This window comes from Myotis davidii, unplaced genomic scaffold (assembly GCF_000327345.1).
Source record: "Myotis davidii unplaced genomic scaffold, ASM32734v1 scaffold473, whole genome shotgun sequence".
NCBI classification, from domain to species: domain Eukaryota; kingdom Metazoa; phylum Chordata; class Mammalia; order Chiroptera; family Vespertilionidae; genus Myotis; species Myotis davidii.
The window spans coordinates 3,371,899-3,385,495 of NW_006284843.1; the positions used below are offsets into that span (position 1 = coordinate 3,371,899).

Genomic DNA, 13,597 nt, shown 5'->3' on the forward strand with positions numbered 1-13,597 from the left:
CCCTATTGTAAATAAGTACCATTTTATTTTCCATCCTTCATAACTTTTTCAAAGTTGTAGAATTACGTTTTTGAATTAAGATATTTTTGTACTTCTACTTTTTTTCATGTAATAACTGATTTCCTGATATTTTGTATTTGGTTCCAAAAAACTATTCTGTGATTTCAAATGTGTAATAATGATGTTGACTGAACATACTCAAAAAGAGTCAGGAGACTATAGCTATAAATAAATGACAAAGATTTATTCAAGAGTCTTAGGCTTTGCAAACTAGAAACACATCTAAGCAATACTGAGAGTGTTCCAAAAGTCTGAGAATTTTATAGTAAAAAGAACATTCTTGAAAAGAATCAGTTCTATATTTACAGCCCCTGGATTGATGGTCCAAGATAAGTATTCACCAGATGTCTGATGGCCTAGATAACGAAGCATTTCTTCTTGAAGTCATTCAGATGGCTAACTGGCGGTCTGATCTATGTCCAGGCATTAACACACACACACTGATGCACATCCAAGTACCGATGCAGGATTGAAAAGTTTCAAGGTTTAAGTTCCCAGAGTCAGTTAAAACAAGGATAATAATTTCCTTATGCCTCAACTCACTTGAAGTCAGTAATTTAGTAGCTTGACCACAGTGACTCCATTTTATTTGTTCTATTTCTCAATGGTAATTATAAAAATAAATATCACCAGTTAGGGCCACTCAAACAGAGCATTAACAGTAGTTACCATGCAAGTAAAACTGGTTTCTCTTGAGAGAGAAGGATTTTTAGCTAGTGATTTGGAAGCACTTTCCCTATGATTAAGAGCATATTTTTATTATAGAGTCTTGGCTTACAAACATAAGTTTTAAAAAAAGGAAACCTGTTCATGAGTTAGTACAGAGAATTATACATTTGGGCAAAAGTCTATTTCATGTTTCTGTGTAATTTTTTTCAGAACTTTTTTTCCCCCACAATTTTTCCCACAATTTTTATTGCATAATAAATTAAGTGTAACTTTTATAAATTTAAAACTAGTTAAAAGAAACATTTAAAAAGCAAAACAGTCTGTCCTTCATCCCCTTCAAATCTTGAACTGAATTACATAATAGTAAATAAATGTCAAAATCTTTAAAGATAATATGTGCTTCAACTAAATATCACATTGTATTCAAATAATATATTTAATCTAGTAGAAAGAAGTAATTATTATAAATACAAAATATACCACCTGTGTAATCTGAGACCAAGCTCCAGATTTACCTCTCTATTTATTAACTAAATGTCTTGGGCAAGTCACTTAAACTCTTTCAAGTCAAGAATCCTTATTTATAAAATGGAGGTTCTCCCTACCCTATTTCATATGGTTGTTATGAAGGTAACAATATAAATGAAAATGAATTAAAAATACAAAAATATAATTTTTATTTAAAATAAATTTTAAAATAAAAATGTTAAATAATTTAGATTTTAAAAAAAATATATCAACAAAATAGCCACAGTTTTTTCTCCAATGTTTACTGTTTGCATTTCTAGTTTAAAATAGAGTTCATTATTTACAACAATAAGATCCTAGAAGGTAAACTGCTTTGTTAGTGTATGTCTCCATTTCTAGAATCTAGGATAACTTGTTGGATTTTTAGGAAAAAAAGAGGAAGTGAAAAAGAAAAATGCAATTTGTTGTGTACTTACTCTCTATCAATCATCCTAGTGGATATTTAACATTTTACTCGTTTCTGATTCACTGGTCTGTTCACATTTCAAGCACACTATAGCCACATTTGTAGCCATATGGTGGCTACCATAAAGGAGTATGCAATTAATTACTAAAGTTCCTATCAGTTCTAAAAAGTTAAATAAATGTTATTTGGGGGCTAAAATTTGCTAAATCACATAATTAATAATGTTTTTAGCTATTAATTCTTTAACTGATGCCTTGGTGTAACAGGAGAGCCTAGGCTGGACTGCTTTGGCTCACTGAGAAGCCTGAGAAAAGGGGGCCTTGGGGACAGGTTCAAGGGGTTAGCCAGAGATGAGTTGCTGCTGCTCACTGCTCCCCTGGTTGCCAGTCTCCTGGGAGCCCTGAGAGGGAGGAGCAGGGCAGGAAAGGCCTGGCATATGAAGTGCTCCAGGAGGGAGAGTGTGCCTCCATATCTTTTACATTTTACTATAAAATTATGTTTTCCCATTTCTATAATAAATTTATTTTTAAAGCAAAGTTTAATAACTTAGCTGTGTCTCTTTTAAATATTAGCATTTATTCAAGTGGAGAAATGTCTGACCACAGGGTTTTTCTTATATAATACAGGATGTTGCCATCCAGCTATAAGAATTGCAGTCTAAATATTTAAAAAGAAATAGTGGATCTTTGTTTGCCTTGCAAGTTTAACCTTAGCTAACATCACACTCAGCAATCCATGTGGGCTATCTTTATATGAAGAAACAATGTCTGTATTGAATTCCATTGAATGAATTAACTCTAATTTATTTAACCATTTCCATATAGATGGTATTGGCTTGTTTTCAGTTTTTGCCCTGATAATACTTAACTGAAGATCATAATATGTAGAGTATTTTCCTGAAAGACAGATCAAATTTATCAGGGAGTGTTTTAATTGGTAGCTATATTTCAATGCCTATATTGAAATTTTATGTAATAGTCTCTTGTTATCTTCTAGAAAATACAAAACGATTTTAATATCTATACTTTTAGAGATTCAAAGAGCTTTCGAAATATAGAGACACCAGTTTTAATTAAACAATAAATGTGTAAGAGATCCTGTTAAATACCCTCCACATAATATCAATTTCAGCTAAACATGTATGTAGGAAGAACTACTCACTAAAGTAACTTATGGAGGATAATTCATGTAACTTTCTTTAACAAATGAGTCAATAAAGCAGATAAACAACATAATGGTACACATTAATGTAGTTTAATATGGGGATGACCTCAACAATAAGGGATATAGAACGGTGTGCCTTTAGTAAATGGCCCTTGTTTGCTTACCTGGACTGGTAAATTATGCTTGCTTCCTCACTGTGTGAGAGTAGTTACTTTTGCTGCAGTTTCTAATATGCTGCCTCCTGTAATTATGTAGTCAAGCATTACACATTCCACACCAAAAAAGCAAGATCTGCAAGTTCTAGGCTAAAATGACTGCAATCTACTGCAAAAAAAACATATTTTAAATGAGGGTGCTATACGTACTACTTTTTTCAATGATTACAGGCTTTTTATTTAACTTTGTTTTTTTGGCTTACCAAGAGGAAAGTTTACTGAGATTAATTTATTGAGATTAGAAGTCTAACCGACTGGATAAATAAAATGCTAAATAATTTTAAAACCAGAGGAAAATAAAATGGGGGGAGCATGAAGGAAGCATCATGTAGAGTGAATAAAACATAGAGTTTGGATCCAGCTCTTCTGCTTAGTTATTATGTGATCTGGGGTAAGTCTTTTACACATTCTGACCCTTAGTTCCTCATTTGTAAAATAAGGATAATAATAAACTATTTGAAAGGTATTGTGAGGATTAGAAGTAATATAGTAAAAGTGTCTAGCACAGTTCCTAGATTATATTAGATACTCAAAAAAGATAATTATTTATCAACTTATTAGAATACTAAACTTTTATATTAAAAAAGTACCTACTATGTGTAGCCTTCTACAAGTTAGTCCCTCAACCAATGGGTAGAAATTGAATAAATTGAGGCGGGAAATATAATAGCAGATGTTCTCACAAAAGGCTATATAGAGAGAGCAACATTGAGATTATCCTTAGTGAACCGGTCGAATTTAAATAAGTAATAATGTTTGCAAGAAGCATAACTATCTAAATCAATGTTTGCTGTAAGGTACAATAGAGATAAGTGTAAAAACACTTAGAAAGAAAGCTAAAAGCTGCCACAGTGCGTTTTAGAGCTTCCTGAAATACATTACAGATAACAAACTGCTTTGAAAGGGAAGGAGCTGGAATAAAAGATAAATAATATGTAGATGCTCAGGAATGATTCCCTAATTGACATCTTTGTAGAAATAGGGGGCACCCAGAGGTATCTGGGAGAGCTGAGGCCTTTTGATTATTAATGGGTGATGTTGAAATAAATATAAAGTTATATTTACTAGTTAGGTAGGAAGTTTAGGATTTCAGTGTGCAATGTAATTGAGTGTACTGGAGTTGGGATACTGGAAGATCATTTAGGTGGTTCATAAATGAAGCAATAAACAGCTGAATGAAAAGATAAATGGTGAAGAAGATCTTTAGAAATGTATTCCTGTTAGAGATAATGCACTTTAAAAATAAATTCGGGTTTAAACCCATTCAGAATGATTGTTAGGTCACATGTTAAAGTTTTAAAAACAAGTAAAAATTTAAAAAATAAACATGTATTATAACTAAGAAAGTATTCTCACTGTTGTTCAAATACTAAATAAGACTTTCTTTAAGAAGATTGCAATAGGAGTGAGAAGTTGTACTTAATTCCAAATACAATAAAGATAAATGGGGATTTATAGCCAAAAAAGCAGGTTGAGGGTATCAGTAGATGAAAAATTACTAAGAGTAGATATCAAGAGTAGAGAAATTCTTGCTAACAGGATTCTTGCTAAAGATAGGTCAACAACTTATACATCAAAGGGGAGAATGAGGAACTTGATCAGATACTAAGGGTGATGACTTAGCAGGGTTCACTGCTAAAATTGGCTTAGAGCCAGCGGTTCTCAACCTGTGGGTCACGAACCCTTTGGCAATCAAACAACCCTTTCATAGGGGGTCGCCTAAGACCATCCTACATATCAGATATTTACATTATGATTCATAACAGTAGCAACATTACAGTTATGAAGTAGCAATGAAAATAATTTTATGGTTGGGTCACAACATGAGGAACTGTATTTAAAGGGCCAGAAGGTTGAGAACCACTGGCTTAGCCTGTTGAAAAGAGGACTCAGGGGAGCTCATCTAAAGTTTAGTTAAGGCCCTAGCCAGTTTGGCTTAGTGGATAGAGCATCGGCCTGTGGATTGAAGGCTCCCAGGTTCAATTCCAGTCAAGAGCAAGTGCCTCGGACGCAAGCTCCTCCCGGCCAGGGCTCTGGTCAGGATCCTGCAGAAGTCAACCAAACGATGTGTTTCAGTCACATCGATATTTCTCTCCGTCTTTGCCTCTCTCTTCTACTCTCTCTAAAAATCAATGGAAAAACATCCTTGGGTGAGGATTAAAAAAAATAAAGTTTAGTCAAGGAGGAGAGGGTCTTTGTATGTATATTTGATGCACTGATCACATTTGACTTATAGTAAGTACCTGAAGTACATTTATTTCAGTATTATATGCAATTATGAAAATAATTCCTTGATAAGTTTAAAAATAGCATGTTTCATTGATGTATTAAAGCTCATCAGCTGATACCATCAGGAACAACTCTACAAGTCTAATTCAAGAGAGAATGAATACCAAAGAAGGGACTTAAGGAAGGTTTCTGTAAAGGGTTGGGGTGCTAGAGTTAACCACGAGGTGGTCTTGGAAAATATTGATAAGAATTTGTAATTTAGGCCAGTCTCTGTCACAGTCAGTGATTGTATTTTCAGAACTTGTAAGACTGGACAGTTACTGTTGGATCAGTTTGTCTGTAGTATTATCTTAGAACATATAAGTCCAAAGGAATTGGTGTTAAAAGAGTTTGACTTTAGGAGACCAATATAAATGGTCTGTAATCATAATTTGGATGATGATTTATCTGATTTACCACTGCATTTTGCAAGTCCTGGTCTCTGTCTACATTCCTAGCTCCCCCTGAAGACTTAACTGCCCGCAGGGACTTCCTTTCCCTTCTCCTTTAGCAGAGGTACTGTTAAAAGATTTCATCTGCTGCCATCTAGTGGACATATACTTTCATTTCTTAAAATATTAAATTTAAAAGATATGGATTTAGAATTAAAATAGACTTCACATGCTGTTACATTGTTACACACCTTTCCTTTCAGGAAAATACTTTCAATTATTTTCAACCACAAAATGCTTTAATGTTCCTAATCATGCTTCCGGTACTCTGAAAGTTGAATTGGAGTTATTGATTATATTCAGTGTACAACAGTGTATTTTTCTTACATTGTGTTAACTTTTTTAAAAATTAAATCTTTATTGTTGAAAGTATTACATATGTTCCTCTTTTCCCCCCTTGGACCCCTACTGGCCCTCCCCACCCCATTGTCTGTGTCCATGGGTCATGCATATATGTATACAAGTTCTTTGATTGATCACTTCCCACCCACACCCGCCTTCCCTCTGAGATTCCACGGTGTGTTCCATTCTTCTATGCCTCTGGATCTATTTTGTCCATCAGTTTATTCTGTTCATTAGATTCCACATATGAGTGAGATCATGTGATACTTGTCTTTCTCTAACTGGCTTATTTTGCTTAGCATAATACTCTCCAGGTCCCTCTATGCAGTCTCAAAGGGTAAGAGATCCTTTTTTTTTTTTTTACTGCTGCATAGTATTCCATGGTGTAAATGTACCATAGCTTTTTTTATCCACTCATCCACTGATGAGCACTTGGGCTATTTCCAGATCTTAGCTATTATAATTTGCCCTTCTATAAACATAGGGATGCATACATTCTTTCTGCTTGGTGTTTCAGTTTCGTAGGATATATTCCTAGAAATGGGATCACTGCATCAAATGGCAGTTCCATATTTTATTTTTTGAGGAAACTCCATACTGTTTTCCATAATGACTGTCAGTCTGCATTCCTCCCAGCAGTGCACTAGGGTTCCCTTTCCTCCACATCCTCATTAGCACTTGTCATTTGTTGATTTGTTAATATATGGTGTTAACTTTTATAACATCGCATAATATAATTGTAAAGTTTTAAAGATTTTTTTAAATTTAAACTCTTTTAATCGGGATTTTAAATTTGTTTTATAAAGGAACATCTGATTTGTAAGTTTTTAAGGCAGGGATTGATTTTATACAAGTTGATAACCAATGGAGCTAACCTGGCCCACAATTAAGTTTTAGCAGATTGATTGACATTTTATATAGGAAGTAATTTGACTGGTGGGAACATCCATTATCTTCTCTCATTTTCACAGAGTGACCTTCTCTTGTATTCTCCAGAAAGGAACATTGGGGCTAACTTCTGGCCACTCTCTGTACTTTATATTTGAATGTCCCCCAATTTGATTTATCAAGTTTTGAAAGTGTAGAGAAGACACTGAGCATATGGGTCCCTGGCCTGCAGTTTATCTGTTTACTCTATCTATGACAACATTTACGTAAGTTTGATTCGGTGGGAAGAAGCAAGGAATATATTTCACCTTCTATTTTCTGTTGTGCTCTTTGATCTACCTTTTCTGGCAATACAATTGATACTTGCTCCTAACCTCACTTCCATATCTACTTTTTATATCTATGCAGAACTAAAAGGCAAAAGGGGGGAGTAATTAGTATTACCACAAAACCCAGTAGTTTCCATGTGGATGTGTGAAACGGAACAGCAATTGAATTAGAGGAAGTGGAATCAATGGTAAAAGGTCTCTGTTTCTGAGGGGTGTAGAAATGAGTCAATACTTGAGAAAATATCTTTGGGAGACCGAGCAAAAGAGACAGTGAAAAAAGTATTAAAGTAAAATGCAGGAGTTGAGAGAGTGACCTTTACTTAGCTTGACCAAGTTAATTATCTGCAAATACAGGTAATTTCAAGAAATTCAGAACAACCCTTTGCATTCTTGGAAAGTTTTTGACCTGATTCAAGGTCCTGGAGCAAATAGTAAAAATACTTTTCTTTACATCTCCTAGTAGCAAGATAAGAAATCTAAAGGCCAATGAACCTGAAAATTGGAAGAAACAGAAAATCAGCCTCTACTGACCTCTTCCCACTACATAATGCACCAGTACTATCCCATTTCCTTCTTCCCCCTTCTGCTGCTCTGTTCTCCTCTTCACAGGAGTGGGCCCGCAGGCTGCAGTTCCCAGGCTTTGTAGTCATCTGTTCCCTCATAGGTTTGGCCAGTGGAAAGGTGAGAAGGAAGAAACCAGACTATTTCTTTTCTTCTCTATTTGCGTGGGCAGTTTCTCTGCCAACAGCTGCATCATCCCCATGATTCCAATGTCTGCCTTTTAATACCAGCCCATGAACTTCAGAAACACTGCCCTCCCCTTCTTTCCCTGCAGCCATAGGAGGGGAGCGGCTGCCTGAGGCTGCTCATAGCTGGAGTGCCTCACTGTGCTCTGTCTGGTTTCTCAGCCATTCAACCACCTATTTAACCAATTCCTGGCATTCGCTTCTTAAAAACAAACACATCTGTAGAGCAGTCTCTGATTTCTGTTTCCCTGTCAGGGCCCTGACAATATATACAATGCACATGCATACACATATGTAGATGAATAGTTTGATTCTGAATCTGATTCTGCCTCCAACTCCTTCCTAGAAAAGCATCTTCGGTAAGGCTGAGGAAAGCAACAAAGACTCCTTTGGGATCATAATGCGGTATAAGTAAGCTTTAAGTAGACCATCTTGGTCAGAGGAAGGTTTGACTGATAGATGTTTGGGTTTGAGTGTTTGGAAGAACTTGCACTTCCCCCGACCTCACTGCATTAGTATAATTCATTGACTGAAAGGAGGGGCTCTTCAGCAGGGGAAAGTAGGGGGGAGTCCTGGGGGGATTGGCAGTGAAGATGGAGGAGGGACAGAAGGACTTCCTCCTCTGGGAACACCCCAAGCCTGGGAGGGAGAGGTGATATTGGAAACCCAGGCTTTTACTAGGTTCTCTCTCTCATGAATCAGTGATACCGAATTTTTGGACTGGAACCCAGTTTCTTTGTCTGCCAGAATCGAAGAATGAATCCACGGGCAAAAAGTGGTATAGCAAAGGTGGAAATTTATTGAACAACAAGTACAGACTCCCACATGGGGAGAGTGAAAGAGTCCCACAAAATGGACTCCCACATAGGGAGGGGGAAAAGGGTCCCACAGAACTGACTCCCATGTAGGAAGGGGGAAGAGTCCCACAGAATTTTTCTCCCCCAGGGCTTATAAAGGCTACAGATCCTGGTGCCTTGATATCCCCTCTGATTAGTCGGTATTCTCCTTTGAGGTGGTTACTATAGTAACTCCTGGGCTCAAAGGTTGAACCTCACATGGGACAGGTGAGGTTCTCCCCCCTCCTTCCCCATTGTTCCCCTATTCCTCTGGGCTTTCTTCTTCTGAATGAATGAATGAAGGGCTTCCTTCTCTTTATTTTGTAAATATAGACCTTTCTTGGCTACTTCCAGTTTCCTTGTCTTAGGTAAATGCAACTGTTGCTGCTCCCTTGTCTTATGGAGATGTGACATACCTGGCTTCCTTTAGTTATGGAAATGTACCTTCTCCCAGTTTGCAGCCCCGGGCTTTTCCATGGACCCCAATTCTAAAAACCCTAAGCCTGCCTATGTTCCCCCAAATTCCTGCTTCACTAGGATGTTTCTGAGGAATATTAAAGCATCCTACAAATCTTTAATGGCAAAGCATTATTTTCAAAAATAAAAACATTGCTCACTCAAAAAAAGTTATTCACCCCATTAATAAGGAAACCAGCAAGATAGATAGACTAGTTTCAAAAAGAATGCTAATTTAAATACAATACTAATTAATATCCTTTGGGGCAATAATACTGTAACTTTCAGGGTTCATTGTTTTTGCAGGGCAGAAATCATTTCATCTCTCAAACAAAATTCATTTATATTACTATCAGAAAACAACCATGTGAACCAGCTTCTGTAATTAATAACAACCTTTACAGAAATATGAAATATCGCAATCCTTATGAAAATAGCAAGTCAAACAAAGGTATTCACTCTTAGAAACTCAGATAATACCTCTGTGGACCAGCTAGACAATCCCTAATGTGACACTGAAAGGGTACCTGCTTAATTCTTAGATTAAGTTACTTTTAGTTCTCAGATTTAGTTCCAAGATTTAGCTTCTTTTTCTTAGCATTTTATTGCTGCCTGAATTGTTGACTGATTCAAGTAATGAGGACATGGCACACCTCTTCTGAAGGCTGCCACTAACTGACATGAGACCAGCTTTCCTCAGGCTATTCCGCTTCACCCCCAACAATTAACTTCAGGCACAGACACTAGCTAGAGGGACCAACTATTCCAGTTTGCCACCGTCTGAGGAGTTTGCTGCAACATGGGACTTTAAGTACTGAAACCAGAAAGTCCTAGACAAATCAGTTGTTCATCCTAACACAAAGAAGAAACAAACAAACCCAATGTAATGTAACATAAACCAAATTTTTACTGAAGTCTTGGGGATATCAAAAGGCAGAATTACCAAAGAAAAATTCAAAGCAGGACACTTCCTGTAACTATTCCCGGGACCCCCTACCCAAATCATTCTAATGTAAGTGTTTGGGGACATCTCTAATCCTCTGCGACCTTAGATCTAGCTCCTGTACATATGAGTGTCCATCAGCACAACTCTCCTGCCCAGAATTCAGGACCAGAAACTTCCCTTCCTTAAGGTGTTGTAATGTACCCTGCGAATCACAGAAGGATGCCTCAAGAAGTCGAATTAAAGAGTCACATTTATTGCAATCCGGGACTATGAGGGGCCATTCCCCAAATCTCATAGTAACAAGATGGTCACAGCTCCAAGGTTATATAGGCAAAAAATCACAAAGGTATTGATTACATCCCAGGGTTTGGAATGAGGAAAAAGCAGTTTATAGAAGCAGAAACAGCATGTTATCTAAATTACAGTTTTGGGTCTAAAGCCCTTGGGTAACCTGGGTTAAACTTAAGCGTGTTATCTAAATTACAGTTTTGGGTCTAGAGCCCTCTGACCTTGGGATAACTGTGCTGTCCTTCCCAGGTAAAGAAGAATGTGCTTTCTAAAACCAGTAAGATAACAATCAATGGGATAGTCATTCAATCGAATGGGATGATTTATACAATTCAGAAAATCAAAATAACTTTTCTATTGTTAAGCCAAACAACAGAATTAGAGTTAAACTACAGTTTCTACCTGAAATGGTTGCTACCATACTTCAAAGGGTTCCAGAAAGTGAGAAAATGGGAGTTTTCTTTCTAAAAGGAAACTAACTTCAGAGATATGATTTCATTACTAAGTAGGAAAAAAAACTTGTAGGATTTTATCTTTCATAATATGTGGTATTTTATATTTTTCAATGATGGTTCCAATAATACATTCCATCCAACAAGCCCTATCACAATGTGACAATGACAGCTCTCCATCAAGAGTTGGGATCTTCAACTGAAGGACTTGTATGCATGCATATAAGCATAACCAATGGACATAAGACACTGGGGGGTAGGGAGGCCAGGGGATTGTCAAGGGCGGGGAAAAAAGGGGACACATATGTAATACCCTTTGTAATACTTTAAGCAATTAAAAAAAAAGAGTTGGGATCTATATCTTCCCCTAATTATGGGTTCTGGTGACTATAGCCAGAGTGATGGCTCCTGTCTTCTGGGGCTAGGTCATAAAGCAATTTGATACCTACCATCCCTAATTAGATATATACTAATATATCTAATATAGTACATCTAATACATTTATGTAAGTATGTATATATAATGTGTATATATTTAAAATATTTTAAAATTTGACCAGGGATACATAACAAGCTAAGAAATTTGTTCACATGCAGAGGTAGATAAGAATGGAAGATACCTCTGTTCTTATCATCCCTAATGATTTCTAATGACCTATCAGCTGAAAACTCAATTAGACCCTCCTTCTACTTTGTTGAAAGCAAAGAACTTAAAATCACCAGACTTGCAAAAAAAAAAAATTTTACTCATTAATGTCACTCACTATCTGAACACTAACAACACTTGCTTTTAGTCACGTTCTGAGACGCCAGAGGATTTATATATTAAAAGCAAGCAGCATAGTGAGCTCCTGGGTGGACAGAAGGTATACCTTATTGTAGAATGTGGAAAAGAATAGCAGTGAAAAGAGAGAGGAAAACAGGCCTGGCACCTCTGACATGACCCTTTTCCAGCCTCAAGTTCTCAGGCAAAGTAAGTGTGAGCTCAGGATCTGAAAAGTGATTCCCTTAAAACTGTCCATACTCTCCAAAGTGTTAATGTACTCAGTTTACTGAGTACATTACTGAGGCCACCATACTAAGTCATTTTATCCTTAGAACAGCACCATGTAATACTATTAATCTATTTTACACATGAGAACATTTGGACAAAGAGATGGGATATCACTTGTTCAAGATCACAAACTTCCCAGTTGGCTCAGCCAAGATTCACATCCAAGTTGTCTCTGAAGCCCACATTCTTGGGCACTATCTTGTTAGCTCTTATGCAAACACACATACTCTAAATGCAAACACACACACACACACACACACACACACATTTGCTTTGAAATTGTATATTAGTAAAGAAATTAGGAAAATTAATGATAAGTGAGAATAAAGAAAATTACAAATTATCCCAAAAATTATTTATACAAAATGTCTAATACTGTGTATTTAATATTTATTTAATTCATAGACATAACCAGAAGGGAGATTATGTCATTCCATTTAATTTTCTCAGTTTATCTAGTATTTTTCTTTGGTAATCATATTCAGTTCCTACAGTTTTCTGACTTGATAAAATATTTATTTACTGTTCCTCTCTGTCTGCACAAGAAAGAAACTGTTACGAAGAAAAGCATAAATACAAATCATCATCTTTTTTCCAGTTCTTGCTCTAAGATCTCACTTATTCTATTGTCTTAAGAGCAAAAAAAAATTTAAGTGCAATTAGTGTCTTTGAAAAATATGAATCCCTGAATTTATGTTACTGCAAATAAAAGAGGAAATTTTTCCCCTCTTTTACTCACAAGAAAAGGAATGGATTGGCTTCTTATCATTTGTTTCTCTAAGATAAGGAATGACCATTTTATTTACATTAGTATATATAAATATTATATATACACACACATATATGATTACAAATTGTTGTTGTTGTTAAAACTCTCTGGAGGATATTTTTCCATTTTAGAGAGAGTGGAAGGGAGAAGGAGAGACACACAGAGAGAAACACTGATGTGAGAGAGGCACATCGATTGGTTGCCTCCTACATATGCCTCGGCCAGTGCCAGGGATTGAGCCTGCAATCAGGATACGTGCCCTTGACCAGAATCAAACCTGGGACCCTTCAGTCTGTGGGCTCTATCCACTGAGCCAAACCAGCTAAGGCATTTAGTCCCGTTTTTAAGTAAGAACACCAGAAAATACTTCCTGGGATTTTGCAATGCCATTGTTTCTCTAATTTTATATTTGAAATGGCCAAAGAAACTGTATTTAACTAGAGCACTATAGACAAAGTTGTTTTAATGTATATTGGGGCTACAAAAAAACTATTCTTAGCAATAGGAGGAAAAAGATGATAGTATAATAACACACATATCCATTCTTTCCTCTCCTTTTCTATCTCCACTTACCTAAAAAGAAACTTTTGATCCTGTCTGGACTCTTTGCCCTGAAAGTCACCACTAGGTTAGGAAGTGTTTCATCTCTTTTAGGGCACCTTGACCCCTTTGATTGATGGTGTAATATCTTCCCCCAAAGTACCAACTAATGTTGGTTGTTTCTTTTACT

The 13,597-nt window shown here is 36.3% G+C and overlaps 1 pseudogene; it reads left to right on the top strand.

Moving 5' to 3' along the window:
- The first annotated feature begins 8,467 nt into the window (after positions 1–8,467).
- LOC102752325 overlaps positions 8,468–13,597 on the top strand; it is a 12,891-nt pseudogene continuing 7,761 nt past the window's right edge.